Here is a 15577-nt window from a genome sequence, read left to right as displayed (position 1 = left end):
GTAGGTGTATTTTTTATATGTTGGAGACTAGGTTTTTGTTTCATTGAATAAATTACTATAGCATTTGTCACACACAGGCCGTGTTGAATCTTCCTTTGTAAATGAAATATAAAAACACTCTGAGTGCTGACATTTGCCATGACAACAATTGAAGCGAATCAGAAGTAGAACACACTGAAGGGCTGCAGTAAGGTAAAGTAATCCCCACATTTATACACCTGCTTGTTTTTTTTGTAGATCCATAGGGTATTTCTTGTAAATGTGATAATTTCACGGATACTCACAAAGTGTATATAAGTAGTCTCCACTAATTCTCCACTTGATCTCAGACAGGACTTGCTCTTACAGCGCTGCTAAATCATATGCTGAAATTCATGTGAATATAGCCTTAAACAGTCAGGATGTTTAAGACTATGTTCGCACGTTGTGTTTTGCTGCGGTTTTTTTCTGCAGTCAAAATTTGCTCCAAAAACACAACAAAAACTTATACCGGCGTTTTTTGCTGCATTTTTGCACTTACTTATTGCTTTGTATGGGTGAAAAAACGCTGCAAATATGCTGAAAAAAACACTGAAATAAGTGACATGCTGCAGTTTGCAAAAACATAGCAGTTTTCCAAATCAGTCAGGAAAATAAAACCAATGTGTGTGCATGAGATTTCTGAAGTCTCATAGACTTTGCTGATACTGTAAAACACAGCTTAAAATTTGCATAAAAGACGCAACAAAAAAACGCTGCAAAAATGCAACATAGTCTAAAGGTGACAGTCAGTAACATGCCAGAATGGATTCAGTAATGAATGTGGACCTCAACACCCAACCCTCCCCCCATCAAACACTATAACATGTCAATACAGGAAAGATATATGGGTCGTCCCCCCCAGGGCCGTGGGGTACTCGGTACCGGGCCGGTATCAGCGGGATGTGTCACAGCAGCGGTGACCCGGACTGTGGCCCTGGGCGCCCAAGTAATAGGAAGATGTGAATGTTATTAAATGAATAGTTCGTGACGCCACCTGTGCTGTTCGGCAAGGGAGGTGTTAGGCCGACGCTGCAGACAGATCCTCAGGGACAGATGGTGGGGTGCAGCAAGGATGGTATAGCCCTCCACAGGCAGGGCTGTTGTCCCAGGGCAGTGTAGATGTGGAGACACTTAGATGGTGTAGTGTCCGGAGCAGGGGATGTAGCAGGGCCAGGCAGACGGATGCAGGAAGGAATGGAGGACACCAGGGCATGTAGTTCCAAAGCTTTACTCACAGTCTGTAGTGCCCGCTTCTTTGCTGTGTCCTCCGGGTCAGGGACTCAGTCAACCTCCAGGCAAGATGGAATGCTCCCTTCCACGCTCCGCCAACTTATGTACCTTTTCTGAACGTCTCCTCTATAGCACCTTAAGTGTGAAGATCTCCTAGTACTGTGTTACACTGGAGTTCCTCCTGACAGATGTTCCCAAGAACTCTACTTGCACGGCAGATAGCTGTAGCCTGCTTCGGGGACTCTCTACTCCTAAGTCCCGGCTCTCTATCCGTGTTGCTGTTGTGCCCTCAAGTCTTAGATGGGAGTAGTGCATTTAAAGCCCACTACTCCACCGGTGTCTGCTGCAGAACCATTAGTGTCCATACAACCTCGGGGACCGGGCCCCGGCCTTGCGCTTAGAACTTCTGGGCAGGGTTCTTCCTCTAACCGACGTCCTCTGTGTTCCCTTTTACTCCTACGTTCCTACGTCCTAAAAGGGAACACTCTGTGTTCCCTTTTACTCCTACGTTCCGTACTTGTCTTTTCCCTTCTATGGCAGCTCAGGCTTCAGCTCAATGTCCTTCTCCTTCTTTCCTTTCCTGTGCCAGCTGGCTCAGGTCACTGAGGCAGCTGCAGCACTCCTTCCTCCATCCCTCTTCCAGGGATCCCTACTCCTCTCGAGTGGCTTGCTCTCTCACTGACCTCCTGTCAGACTGACCTGAAATCCTAAACCATCCTGCTCATATATATATATATTCTGAACTCCACCCACCTCCCAGCACATCCAGTGTTCGAAGCAGGGAACCACCAAAGGTGCTCTGCTTCTCTCTAAGCAAGGAGCCGCAATGTGGTTGTGCTGAATTACTCTATTGTGTGGGGTGCGAGTGTTGGAGCGTGGTCAGGAGCCCCCAACTTACCTGGATGGTGGGGCACCACACCTTAGGAGAAGGTGCATTACCTCTGTGGTGACTGAGCCTCAGGGGAGCCACATACCCCCCGTTAAACACAGCACATCCACGGGCTGCAAGGTAAACAAAGTTGACAGTACAGGAATATACAAATTTTTACAATGCTGAATAAACATTTCTTATACTAAACTTCCCAATATGAGAGGCACTCATTCTTAAACGTTACAAGCAATTCTTAATTAACTATCTAAAATTCTAAGTACAAAAGTGCAATCTTTACTTAATTCAAAGTGCTATTAACTGTTACTCTATCACTTCAGCATTCTTCATTTTTCCATCTCTAGTACACATTTCTTTACTCCCTCTAGTGCACATTTTCTACTTCCTCTCAACTCTGAGTGATAACCGTGATGCACCATTTACATTTTCAATTCTTTATTCAAATGTTCATCCCTGTATCAAAACATTCCTAGTTCTATATAAAAGCCATTTCTTTGTTACCAACACTCTTATAAAAAACATCATCATCAAATACTTCACATTAAAGCTTTTCAATAATTCTTGTAAGTGCTGGACACTGATCCCAGCCGGGATCTCTTGCAGTGTCCTTTGATTGGAGTCATGCTCCAAATGAGGTAGACTTAATCTTCACAAAGAGTCTATATGTAAAACCAAGAGAGGGCACCTAAAGAGGTGCAACTATTTACAAACAAAAGTTTTTGGATCACTCCAAGTTCACGATCGCTTAGTTCAATAGGAAGGCTGCCAACCAAAGCAGGGCAACACTGGGAAAACAAAACTGAACCATGATGGTAAAAAAAATAGAAAAATAGAACAAAAGGCCACAATGGTGCAAATAAACCCTCCTGGGTAATGAGAGTTACTAGTACAAGTAACTAATGTTGATCCCCTCCTGGGGTTCTGGAAGCTTGGGAACTGCTACCAGATGTGGTACTTTGGGTGTCTTCATCCTGTTGCTGGTTGCTTGCTAATTCCTGTGCGTTGGTGCGCGGCCTAGCACCGAGGGATGCCGCAGCTTGTTGGCGCTGATAGGTGACTACACGAGGACTCGGCAGCCAAGGGATCCCGAGGTCACTATTCCAAAGCGACCTAGACTCCTCCAATCCCCGAAGATGTCGAATCGTGCGTGCCTGTTCCAGCCGTACCCTTCTCAGTAGGGACCTCCTCCACCCCCCCATTTCCGACAGTCCAGTGCCCCCAGCTGACTCTTTCAACTGCCCCATTTCAAGTTCTCGTAAGCCTGCCTCTGACAGCGTAAAGTCTGGGGGAAACCCATTAGGAGGGCCAGGGTATATACCTGGTACCTCCTGGCGGTGCGGTCCCTGCTCCGGTGCAGGCATAGTGGCAGTGGACGCCAGCTGGGGGAACACCGGGGACAGCGGTGGAGCTAACGGCGACTCCGAGTCCGCGGGGGTCTCTGTAGGGACCTGCGCAGCCGCATCAGGTCCGTACGGGGGCTTCTCTTCCTCCTCTTCAGCTCCCCGTGCTGTGGATAACTCCTCCGGTAGTAGCGGCAGGGAGGGAACAAAGTACGCTGCTGGTGGCATGGCAGCGGTTTCAGGCTCCACAGGGTCTGCCTGGATGAGGTCCAGTGCAGCAGCGGCGGGTACCGCAGGTGTAGGCCCCTCCTGGGCGCGCTGCCAGTTCAGCCTCCACAAGGCCTCCTGCCTCAGCCGTAAACATTGGGGCAGCCGGGCAATTTCGTCCTCCAGCTGCTGACGGTTCATCTCTGCTACAGGGTTGGAGCCTTCAGCCATGGCGCTGGGGAGATCTGCGCTCCGCAGGCCTCCTTCCCTCTTTCTCCAAGATGGCGTTCTGGCGTTCTTCTCCCTCCTCACTCGGCCCCTTTTCCGCCACTGGCTTCTGCCCCTCCTTCCGGGGGTGGCGTCTTCTTCCAGCGCCTCCATACCAAGCCAGTATACGAACCCCTCGGGGGGTGGGCCAGGTTGCTGTCACATAGTAATTCAGGCAAGGGAGGCCCAAGACTCTTCGCGGTCTTTTCCTAGGACCTCCCATCTCTTCACGCCCTTCTTCTCCACCCCATCTGCCATTTTTAATGTTCATTTCACAGTCTATTAAATTGGGTCTTCTGCACATTCTCAAAAGTTTTAAGTCCAACAAATCTTAGGCGCACAGAACCCGATGGCATCGGGTCTCGTCATCCTGTTCATGACGCCAGGGCCGTGGGGTACTCGGTACCGGGCCGGTATCAGCGGGATGTGTCACAGCAGCGGTGACCCGGACCGTGGCCCTGGGCGCCCAAGTAATAGGAAGATGTGAATGTTATTAAATGAATAGTTTGTGACACCACCTGTGGTGTTCGGCAAGGGAGGTGTTAGGCCGACGCTGCAGACAGATCCTCAGGGACAGATGGTGTGGTGCAGCAAGGATGGTATAGCCCTCCACAGGCAGGGCTGTTGTCCCAGGGCAGTGTAGATGTGAAGACACTTAGATGGTGTAGTGTCCAGCACAGGGGATGTAGCAGGGCCAGGCGGACGGACGCAGGAAGGAATGGAGGACACCAGGGCATGTAGTTCCAAAGCTTTACTCACAGTCTGTAGTGCCCGCTTCTGTGCCGTGTCCTCCGGGTCAGGGACTCAGTCAACCTCCAGGCAAGATGGAATGCTCCCTTTCACGCTCCACCAACTTATGTACCTTTTCTGAACGTCTCCTCTATAGTGCCTTAAGTGTGAAGATCTCCTAGTACTGTGTTACACTGGAGTTCCTCCTGACAGATGTTCCCAAGAACTCTACTTGCACGGCAGACAGCTGTAGCCTGCTTCGGGGACTCTCTACTCCTAAGTCCCGGCTCTCTATCCATGTTGCTGTTGTGCCCTCAAGTCTTAGATGGGAGTAGTGCATTTACAGCCCACTACTCTACCGGTGTCTGCTGCAGAACCATTAGTGTCCATACAACCTCGGGGACCGGGACCCGGCCTTGTGCTTAGAACTTCTAGGCAGGGTTCTTCCTCTAACCCACGTCCTCTGTGTTCCCTTTTACTCCTAGGTTCCGTACTTGTCTTTTCCCTTCTATGGCAGCTCAGGCTTCAGCTCAATGTCCTTCTCCTTCTTTCCTTTCCCGTGCCAGCTGGCTCAGATCACTGAGGCAGCTGCAGCACTCCTTCCTCCATCCCTCTTCCAGGGATCCCCATTCCTCCCGAGTGGCTTCCTCTCTCACTGACCTCCTGTCAGACTGACCTGAAATCCAAAACCATCCCGCTCATATATATATATTCTGAACTCCACCCACCTCCCAGCACATCCAGTGTTCCAAGCAGGGAACCACCCAAGGTGCTCTGCTTCTCTCTAAGCAAGGAGCTGCAATGTGGTTGTGCTGAACTACTCTATTGTGTGGGGTGCGAATGTTGAAGCGTGCTCAGGAGCCCCCAACTTACCTGGATGGTGGGGCACCACACCTTAGGAGAAGGTGCAGTACCTCTGTGGCGACTGAGCCTCAGGGGCGCCACATATATATATTTGTACCGTGTTAGCCAGTAGATAGAAGAATATTTAGAATTGAGAGTCCTCAGTGGTTGATACCTTTTAATGGCTAACTGAAAAGATGATAACAAATTGCAAGATTTCCAGACTACACAGGTCTCTTCATCAGGCTTGACTAATGCAAAATCTGAAGAATCACATATTTATGCACAAGACAGCACAGAAATAACCCAATAGCTAAGACAAGTGATGTGAAGCGGAATAGTCATTATGGGAGAGGGATAAGTATAAATATTGGAGCAGTTCATAGATAAGCAGTGTGAAGGTTTTATTGCCCTCTGATTGCCGGTCTGGTTCTGTGTTGTGATGACCCCAGAGGGTCTGAAGAGCAAATTCCTTAATTGATATAAAAAGACATAAATCCATGCGACACATTCATTCCTGCACTGAATGTGTGGAAAGTTTTCATAAGAATCTCGGAGTACAAATTTCTGAAAACTTTCCACACATGCAGTGCAGGAATGAATGTGTCGCATGGATTTATGTCTTTTTACTAGAGTTGAGCGACATGGGTCGGTCAATTTAAAAAATCACCGACTTTCGCCAAAGTCGGGTTTCATGAAACAAAATCCGACCACAGCGTGAGGTCGGCCATGAGTCGCGTTTTAAATGATGCTTCCAGTGCCTTTTTTCAGCCAATGATGGAGGACGCACACTGTGGGCAACGCGATGACGTAGGCAGCTGCCACCACCATCTTAGAGAAGGGCATTGAAGTGATTGGCTGGCTTTGTGTGGCGTTACAGTGGGTATAAAAGGCTGTGACCGCCGACCGCCATCTTACTTCTGCCAATCTTAGCATAGGGAGAGGTGCTGCTGCTGATTCTGAATAGGGAGAGCGTTAGACAGGGAAGAAGAAAAAAAACTGCTTCTGCTGATAGCGCTTTTCACTGTACAGTTAGTGTGCAGTGAAAGGGGAGGATTTTTGCTTTTGTGCAGCAGCGCTGGTGGTGATTAGGCTGCATTGTAAGGCTACCTGCTAGCTGCATTGCTGTGTGCACACTGGTGTTCAAACTGCTTTTTTCAAAGCACTCCAACTTTTATTATTTTGTTATGGTGAGTTACTGAGCGTTCATTTTTTCACAGACCGTATAGCGGTGTTCGCTCCTCACACACTACCGTGTACCGGCTGGTATCACGGACAAATAGAAGCTATCTGGGTGTGACTCTGGAAGAAAAAGCTGAGGAGTTTGTCCGTTTTTCCAGACCTACACCTTAGAGTGCTGTCCGCTTTTCAAACAGTTTAGTATATGTGCTGTTTGACTACGGTGAAAACTAGACAGAGACAGCGTGTGTCAGTCCCTATACAAATAGACGGAGATTGACAATTTTCCATACAGACACCGTATAGCGGTGTACGCTCCTCACACACTACTGTGTACCTCCTTGTATCACGGACAAATAGAAGCTATCAGGGTGTGGCTCTGGAAGAAAAAGCCGAAGAGTTTTTCCGTTTTTCCAGACCTACACCTTAGAGTGAGTGCTGTCCGCATTTCAAACAGTTTTGTATATCTGCTGTTTGACTACGGTGAAAACTAGACAGAGACAGCGTGTGTCAGTCCCTATACAAATAGACGGAGATTGACAATTTTCCATACAGACACCGTATAGCAGTGTACGATCCTCACACACTACCGTGTACTGGCTGGTATCACGGACAAATAGAAGCTATCTGAGTGTTACTCTGGAAAAAAAGCCAAGGAGTTTTTCTGTTTTCCAGACCTACACCTTAGAGTGCTGTCCGCTTTTCAAACAGTTTCGTATATCTGCTGTTTGATTACGGTGAAAACTAGACAGAGACAGCATGTGTCAGTCCCTATACAAATAGACAGAGATTGACAATTTTCCATACAGACACCGTATAGCGGTGTACGATCCTCACACACTACCGTGTACTGGCTGGTATCATGGACAAATAGAAGCTATCTGTGTGTTACTCTGGAAAAAAAAGCCGAGGAGTTTTTCCAGACCTACACCATAGAGTGCTGTCCGCTTTTCAAACAGTTTCGTATATCTGCTGTTTGACTACGGTGAATACTAGACAGAGACAGCGTGTCAGTCCCTATAGAAATAGACAGAGATTGACAATTTTCCATACAGACACCGTATAGCGGTGTACTATCCTCACACACTACCGTGTACTGGCTGGTATCACGGACAAATAGAAGCTATCTGTGTGGTACGCTGAAAAAAAAGCCGAGGAGTTTTTCCGTTTTTCCAGACCTACACCTTAGAGTGCTGTCCGCTTTTCAAACAGTTTCGTTTATGTGCTGTTTGACTACAGTGAAAACTAGACAGAGACAGCGTGTGTCAGTCCCTATACAAATAGACGGAGATTGACAATTTTACATACAGACACCGTATAGTGGTGTACGATCCTCACACACTACCGTGTACCGGCTGGTATCATGGACAAATAGGAGCTGTGTGTTACTCTGGAAAAAAAGCCAAGGAGTTTTTCCGTTTTTCCAGACCTACACCTTAGAGTGCTGTCCGCTTTTCAAACAGTTTCGTATATCTTCTGTTTGATTACGGTGAAAATTAGACAGAGACAGTGTGTGTCAGTCCCTATATAAATAGACGGAGACTGACAATTTTCCATACAGATATCGTATAGACCTGTCTGATTCTCAAACAGTATTGTATATCTGCCGTTCACATTACAGTAGCATCTATACAGAGTCAGCATGTGTGTATGACACTCCATAAATACATATACGGAGATTGTTAGTTACACAAAAAAACGTATACAGCTGTACACTTCTGATACAGTTCCGTATATCTGCTTGTTGGATTACGGTCCAATACATACTATGGGAGCGTCTGTGACTAACAAAATATATACATAGATTTAATTTTTTTCATACACCTTACACAGCTGGATGCTCCTCATACAGTACCATCTCTCTGCTGGGATTTTTGGTACATTTTTCCAAACATGAGGAAGTATGGTGGAAGAGTCCGAGGACGTGGGCAGGGGGGTGCAGCTGGTACTGGTGGTGGTGCATTGGCTGGTTCTGGAAAAAGCACAATAGCAGCTAAGGCAGGAAGTGTTGAGCCTGCGTCATCGTCTGGCCCAAGAAGGCCTGTAAGGCTGCCTTTTCTTGGAGTACGAAAACCGCTTTTGAAGCCGGAGCTTCAGGAATAGGTTTTGGTGTACATTGCCGAAACAGCCACCAGCTCTATTGCCTCCTCTTCTGAACATTGGAAACCTGCAAGCACAGAGTCGTCAGTGCAGGGTTCTGGTCAGGAAAAACACCTTTCCTCGTGTTCTTCACCCCCACCAAAAGTTAAGGATGCAGCAGCCCACACTTCAGATTACTCTATGGAGCTCATTTCACATACCATGCCTGGGTTATCCAGTCAAATCCAGAATTCCCCAGTCCAAGATGAATCTGACATGGATTGCACTGATGCACAGCCACTGCTAGATGATTCTGCTGGTACATCGACCCAGAGCACTACATTGCTCTCGCAGTCTATTGAGCCAGAATCTGACCCTGATGAAACTCAGGTGCCCCTTCCCGCATACTATACCACCTTACACGGTGACACAGAGGAAGGTAAAGAGGAAGGTGCAGATGACTTTGAAGAGGAGGTGATGGATGACCCAGTTCTTGACCCGGATTAGCATCCATTGGGGGAGGAGGGTGGCGCTGGCAATAGTTCAGATAAGGAGAAGGATCCGCAGCAGGCATTGACATCGCAGCAGCGGTTATCTATCAGGCCCGTAGCTGTCCAAAAACGTGGAGCAAAAACTAAAAGAGTTGCAGGACAGCGTGGCCAGACGGTCAACTTAGCACAGCGTGCAAGGCCAGAAAATGTATACCATAGTAGGAATAGTGCAGTGTGGCACTTCTTTCTCCAAAATCCTACTGATGAGGCAAAGGTTACCTGTAAAAAGTGCGGAAGGACCTTTAGCCGAGGTAAACAATTCAAAAATTTGAATACCAGTTGCATGCTTAGACATTTAACAACATGCGCTTGCAAGCGTGGACGGACTACAAAACCTCAGGTAGCATATGTGCACCTGCTCCGACTCAAGGTAGCCAGCAACGCTCCTTCGCTTCCCCCACTGTAAGACCACCGCCACCGTTAAGCACACCACCAGCACTAAATGTGGAGGTGTCGTCGCAAGGCCAAAGCACTCAGGGAATCACAATGGTTTTGCAACACAACACTGAATCTAGGCCATCATCACCAATACCATCACCAACCCCCTCTCACTCCATCCGGTCCACCGCTACTTCCCCCATATGCAGCTCTCCAGTCCAGCTCACCCTACCAGACACTCTGAGTAGGACAAGAAAGTACTCATCGTCTCATCCGCGTACACTTTATTTGAATGCCTACATTGCCAAACTAATCTCATTAGAGATGATGCCCTACCGTTTGGTTGAAAGCTAAGCTTTCCGCGACCTCATGGCCTACGCTGTCCCACGCTATGACCTACCCAGTCGGCACTTCTTTTCTCGAAAAGCCATCCCTGCCCTCCACCGGCATGTGAAAGACCGCATTGTCCATGCACTAAAACAGTCAGTGAGTGGAAAGGTGCACCTCACAACAGATGCATGGACCAGTAGGCATGACCAGGGCCGTTACGTGTCCATCACTGCGCTCTGGGTTAATGTGGTGGATGCAGGCTCCACTGGGGACAGCGGCGGTGGAACAGTGCTGCCTAGCCCACGGTATAGGAAACAGTTGGCTATAGGATTTCGCTCCTCCTCCATAAGCGAAAGCTCGTCCACAGAGCGCAGTCGCACGAGCACTCCATCCGCAGCTGGCAATGTTGCACACGAGGTGTCCCACTATCAAACAGCTAGTGGTAAGCGTCAGCAGGCTGTGTTAAAGATGATGTCTTTGGGCGACAACAGACACACCGCGGAGGTACTGGCCGACTACTTGCCACGACAAACAGAGTCATGGCTGGGCAGTCTACATCTTAAGGCAGGCAAGGTAGTCAGTGATAACGGCCATAATTTTGTGGCAGCCATAGCTCATGCAAAACTCACACACATACCTTGCCTGGCTCACACTTTGAACCTGGTGGTGCATTGCTTCCTTAATAATTATCCAGAGTTAACATCCCTGATCCATAAGGTGCGAAGACTCTGCTCGCACATCCGTCACTCGGCCGTACACTCTAGTCGAATGCATAAGCTGCAGCGATTGCTCCACCTTCCCAAGCACCGCCTAATTGCAACAAGGTGGAACTCCACCCTGCACATGGTTGAGAGGCTGTGTGAACAGAGGCAACTGTAATGCATTTGTGGGAGGATACACGGGCAGGCAGTTTGAGGGAAGACATGGAATTGTTGGGTGTGCAGTGGTCAAAGCTGAAAGACCTCTGTAAAGTCCTTCAGTGTTTTGAGGAATGCACACGGCTGGTAAGCGCAGATGACGCCATCATAAGCATGGGTATCCCACTTATGCGTCTGCTCATGCAAAGTTTGACGCACATTAAGGATCAGACATCTACAGAGGAGGAGGAGGAAAGCCTTGATGACAGGCAGCCATTGTCTGGTCAGGGAACTGTCCTGGACGAGGTGGAGGAAGAAGAGGAAGAGGAGGAGGAGGAGGATGACGGGGATGATTATTTTGGGCAGGAGGATGCTTCTCAGGGGGCAAGAGAAAATGTTGGCGTTCCAAGGTCAGGTACAGTGTTTGTGCATGACTGTAGGGATGTAGATTTGCCAGAAAGTGCTCCTCCACCCACCACTGGCAGTGCATCATTGACACCTAGAACATTGGCCCACATGTGCTATTATGCCTTGCGGATCCTAAAAAGGGACCCCCACATTTCCAAAATGATGAACGATGACAATTACTGGCTGCCCAGCATCCTCGATCTACGCTACAAAGGCAAATTACACAACATCATGCCACAGGAGAACCTAGAGATAATATTGGCTAACAAACAAGCAACTCTGGTAAACAGGTTGTTTGAGGCTTTCCCAGCACACAGCAGCGGTGCTGTTTCTCCCACGAGCCGTACTGGGCACAATGGAAGAGGTGTTCATGGTGCACACAGCCGAAGTGGCGTTGGAGACAGGGGTTTAATGACCATGTTGTGGAATGATTTCTTAAGTACCGCTCACATGACTGCTAATACTGCATCGATTAAAATTGACAGGAGACAGCAGTTGTCAACTATGGTTACAAACTACTCCTCCCATATCGATGTTGTCCCTCACAAGTCATTCCCCTTTGACTATTGGGCCTCTAAACTGGATGCCTGGCCTGAATTGGCACAATATGCCTTACAGGAGCTCGCTTGCCCTGCTGCTAGTGTGTTATCTGAAAGAGTCTTCAGTGCTGCTGGATAAATCCTGACAGAAAAAAGGACCTGTCTGTCTACCCAAAATGTTGATGATCTAACCTTCATTAAAATGAACCATGCATGGGTTGCAAAGGATTTTGTCCCACCTTCCCCTGATGACAGGTTCCCAGAAAACTGCCTCGCTTTTGTCCTCCTCTTCCTCAGACTTGCCCAATTCCGCCCTTTGCAGCAACTGAATGTCCAACCAACACATCAACATATGCCATTTTTTAAACCTCCCTAAGCGGGCTGCCCACCTCCCCAATGGCTGGGGTCAACACCTGGCGCACCTGGGCAAGTGCCGTTACTCTGAACAGGTGGATGGGCCCACAGATGGCCGATGGCACTGGCACAGGGCCCCTCATAGTACAACACAGTGTCTCTGACGGTGGGGGTGGCCCACTCACCGTCAGACACACCAGCGTACTATGAGGGGCCTTGTGCCAGTACCGTCGACCACGAATGTGCCCCCCCTGCTTGGTCATGGCCACAGCACTTGCAAGTTGCAATACTTACCTCTCCCTGCTCCACCGCTGTGTAATCTGGGCAGTTAAATTCTTTACAGGGACCGCCACTAGAAATTTGGTGTATTGATCGATGATGGTTAAGATGTAGCTATGCCCTGTCCTGCTGGCCTCTACCTTCAGATGATCAATGGCTACCATTTGCAATGGACGTCAACTTAGAAGCGGATGCAGTGGTGCTTCATGATCACCTTTCACAGTTGTGATAGTCACAGACATGTGACATTCCTGCCACCATTTTTCAATGTCTCCTCTCATGCCAATCCAATAGAATCGCCTACGGCCTGTGGCTTCTGTCTTTGGCACTCCAAAATGACCAGACACATCATGATAGGCAGTGATGACCATGTCTACATCTCTCCCTGTGATCACAGTTTGATGGAGACGAGTAACTTTGATGTGATCCACGCTACTGTGATAAAGCAATCCTTTCTTCACAAAGAACCGGTTTCGCTGTTTCCACAGACACAGTAATTGAGGGTCTGCATTACCTCTGCAACATCTACCGGGAGGTTTTCCCGTGATGAGTAATTCCCAAATTTCTGATAACACTCGAATTTCCTTCTGTACTTGTATCCATGTAGTTTCCAGTAGCGGAGAGTCTGGACTGGCTTACTGAGATTGAAATATATACGAAGATTTAAAAGTACCACAGCACTATATACTGTTGTACGCTTCGACTACCTTTCCCTTTTTCTACTTGTTAAATTCTGGTGTAATACATACTGAGCCTGTGAGTGTCTGGGTCTGACTCCTGAAGTATAGACGAAAATTTACAATTACCCTAGACTGAATACACCTGGTATGTGCTGATACAGTACCTTTGTGCCAAATTTTGTATTACGGTATCATCCATAGTGAGTGAGCTTTTGTGAGCATGTGTGGTTTACGCCTTCTATATATACGGTGAATCGGAGATTCCAATTTTTTACCCTATACTCGATACAGCTTGTATCTTGTTATACAGTACCTTTTTCGACATTTAGTATTACGGTCAAATCCATACTGAGTAAGCGTCTGAGACTGACTACGGGACTATGTTTACGGAGATTTCAGTTGTACCCTATAATATATATACTTGCTATCTTGTTATCCAGTACCTTTTTTACAACATTTTTTATTATGGTCAAACCCAGACTGAGTGAGTGTCTGATGGTGACTCCAGAAATATATACTGAGATTTCAAATTTGCCCAACACTGTATACAGGTGTACGATTGTGTTACATTACCCATTTACAGCTTTTCATATTCTTGTGTAATCCATACTGGGCCTGAGAGCGTTTGTGTCTGCCTCCTGAAATGTATGCGGAGATTCAGAATGTTTACACTATACTATATATCTTGTATCTGGAGATACTGTACCCTTTTTCACCTTTTTATTTTATTGGGTAATCCATACTGAGCCTGTGAGCGTCTGTGTATGACTCATGAAATATATACGGAGATTTACTGTTATCCCTAGACTGTATAGAGCTGTACGCTTCTGATACAGTACCATATATCTGCTGGTACTTTGGGTCAATTTTCTAAAACATAAAGTATGGTGGAAGAGGACGTGGACGTGGGGGGCCACCTGGTACTGATGGTGGTGGTGGTGCATCTGCTGGTAGTGCCAAAAACACAATAGCAGCTAAGGCAGGATGTGTTGAGCCTGCATCATGGCGTAGCTCTGGAAGGCCTGTAAGGCTCCGTTTTATGGGAGTAGGTAAACTGCTTTTAAAGCCAGAGCATCAGGAACTGTTTTTGGCTTACATTGCTGAAACAGCCTCCAGCTCTATCACCTCCTCTTCTGAAGTTTAAAAAAATGCAAGCACTGAGTCGTAAGTGCAGGCTTCTGGTCAGGAGCAACTACTTTCCTTGTGTCCTTCACTCACACCAAAAGTGAAGGATGCAGCAGCACACACTTCAGATTACTCCATGGAGCTCTTTTCACATACCATGCCTGAGTTAATTAAAAATGGGGCCCATCATATACTGGAGCATTCAAAATGGGGGACATCTGACACTGGAGCATCATCCATGAGGCCCATCATATACTGGAGCATTCTAAATGGGGCAGATCAGACACTGGAGGAGCATCTATGGGGCCAATTATATACTGGAGCATTCCAAATGGGGGACATCTGACACTGGAGCATCATCCATGAGGCCCATCATATACTGGAGCATTCGTAATGGGGGATATCTGACACTGGAGCATCATCCATGAGGACCATCATATACTGGAGCATTCCAAATGGGACAGATCAGACACTGGAGCAGCATTTATGGGGCACATGATACACTGGAGCATTAGAAATGGGGCCCATTATATGGAGCATTATTTGGGCCCATAACACACTGGAGCATCGTCCATGGGGACCATCATATACTGTAGCATTATGTGGAGCTCATCATATACTGTATGGAACATTATATGTGACCAATTATTCTGTATGGAGAAATATATGTGGCTCATTATTCTGTATGGCACACAATGTGGTGGCCATAATACTGTATGGAGTAATATACTGTCCTTTTTTTGAGCTATTGTAGAATTTAAAATAGATCAGTCATGTCATGTAAGCAGTGAAGTATTTGTAATTGTACTATACCTATATTTCTGTGCTGTATCGGAGCATCATGAGTTGTGGTATGTGTTAAAGGGGCGCTCTTTGGCCCAGGGCACACGAAAACCTGGAGCCAGCCCTACCCCCCCACAACTTTAGCCAAATAACCCCCAGTTTTCAATGCGTAACTATTATTATGGAGTAAATTAAGGTTGACAAGCTTCAGTAATAAGAATTGATGTTTTTGGCATTGAAATGGGCCCTGTAGGTGTGTTTACTGTCCTCCACTCCCTGCCGACTTTGCTTCCCCATTGACTTGCATTGGGTTTCGTGTTTCAGTCGGCCTCCGACTTTTCCCTATAGTCGGCCGATTTCGTTCGACCCGACTTTTGAGAAAGTCGGGTTTCATGAAACCCGACTCGACCCTAAAAAAGGCAAAGTCGCTCATCTCTACTTTTTACATCAATTAAGGAATTTGCTCTTCAGACCTTCTGGGGTCATCACAACACAGAACCAGACCGCAA

The sequence above is a fragment of the Dendrobates tinctorius genome, unplaced genomic scaffold (assembly GCF_039654945.1).
Source record: "Dendrobates tinctorius isolate UK_male_01 unplaced genomic scaffold, ASM3965494v1 ptg000250l, whole genome shotgun sequence".
Classification (NCBI taxonomy): Eukaryota; Metazoa; Chordata; class Amphibia; order Anura; family Dendrobatidae; genus Dendrobates; species Dendrobates tinctorius.
The sequence above is the reverse complement of the archived record's forward strand: the minus strand, read 5'-3'. Positions refer to the sequence as shown.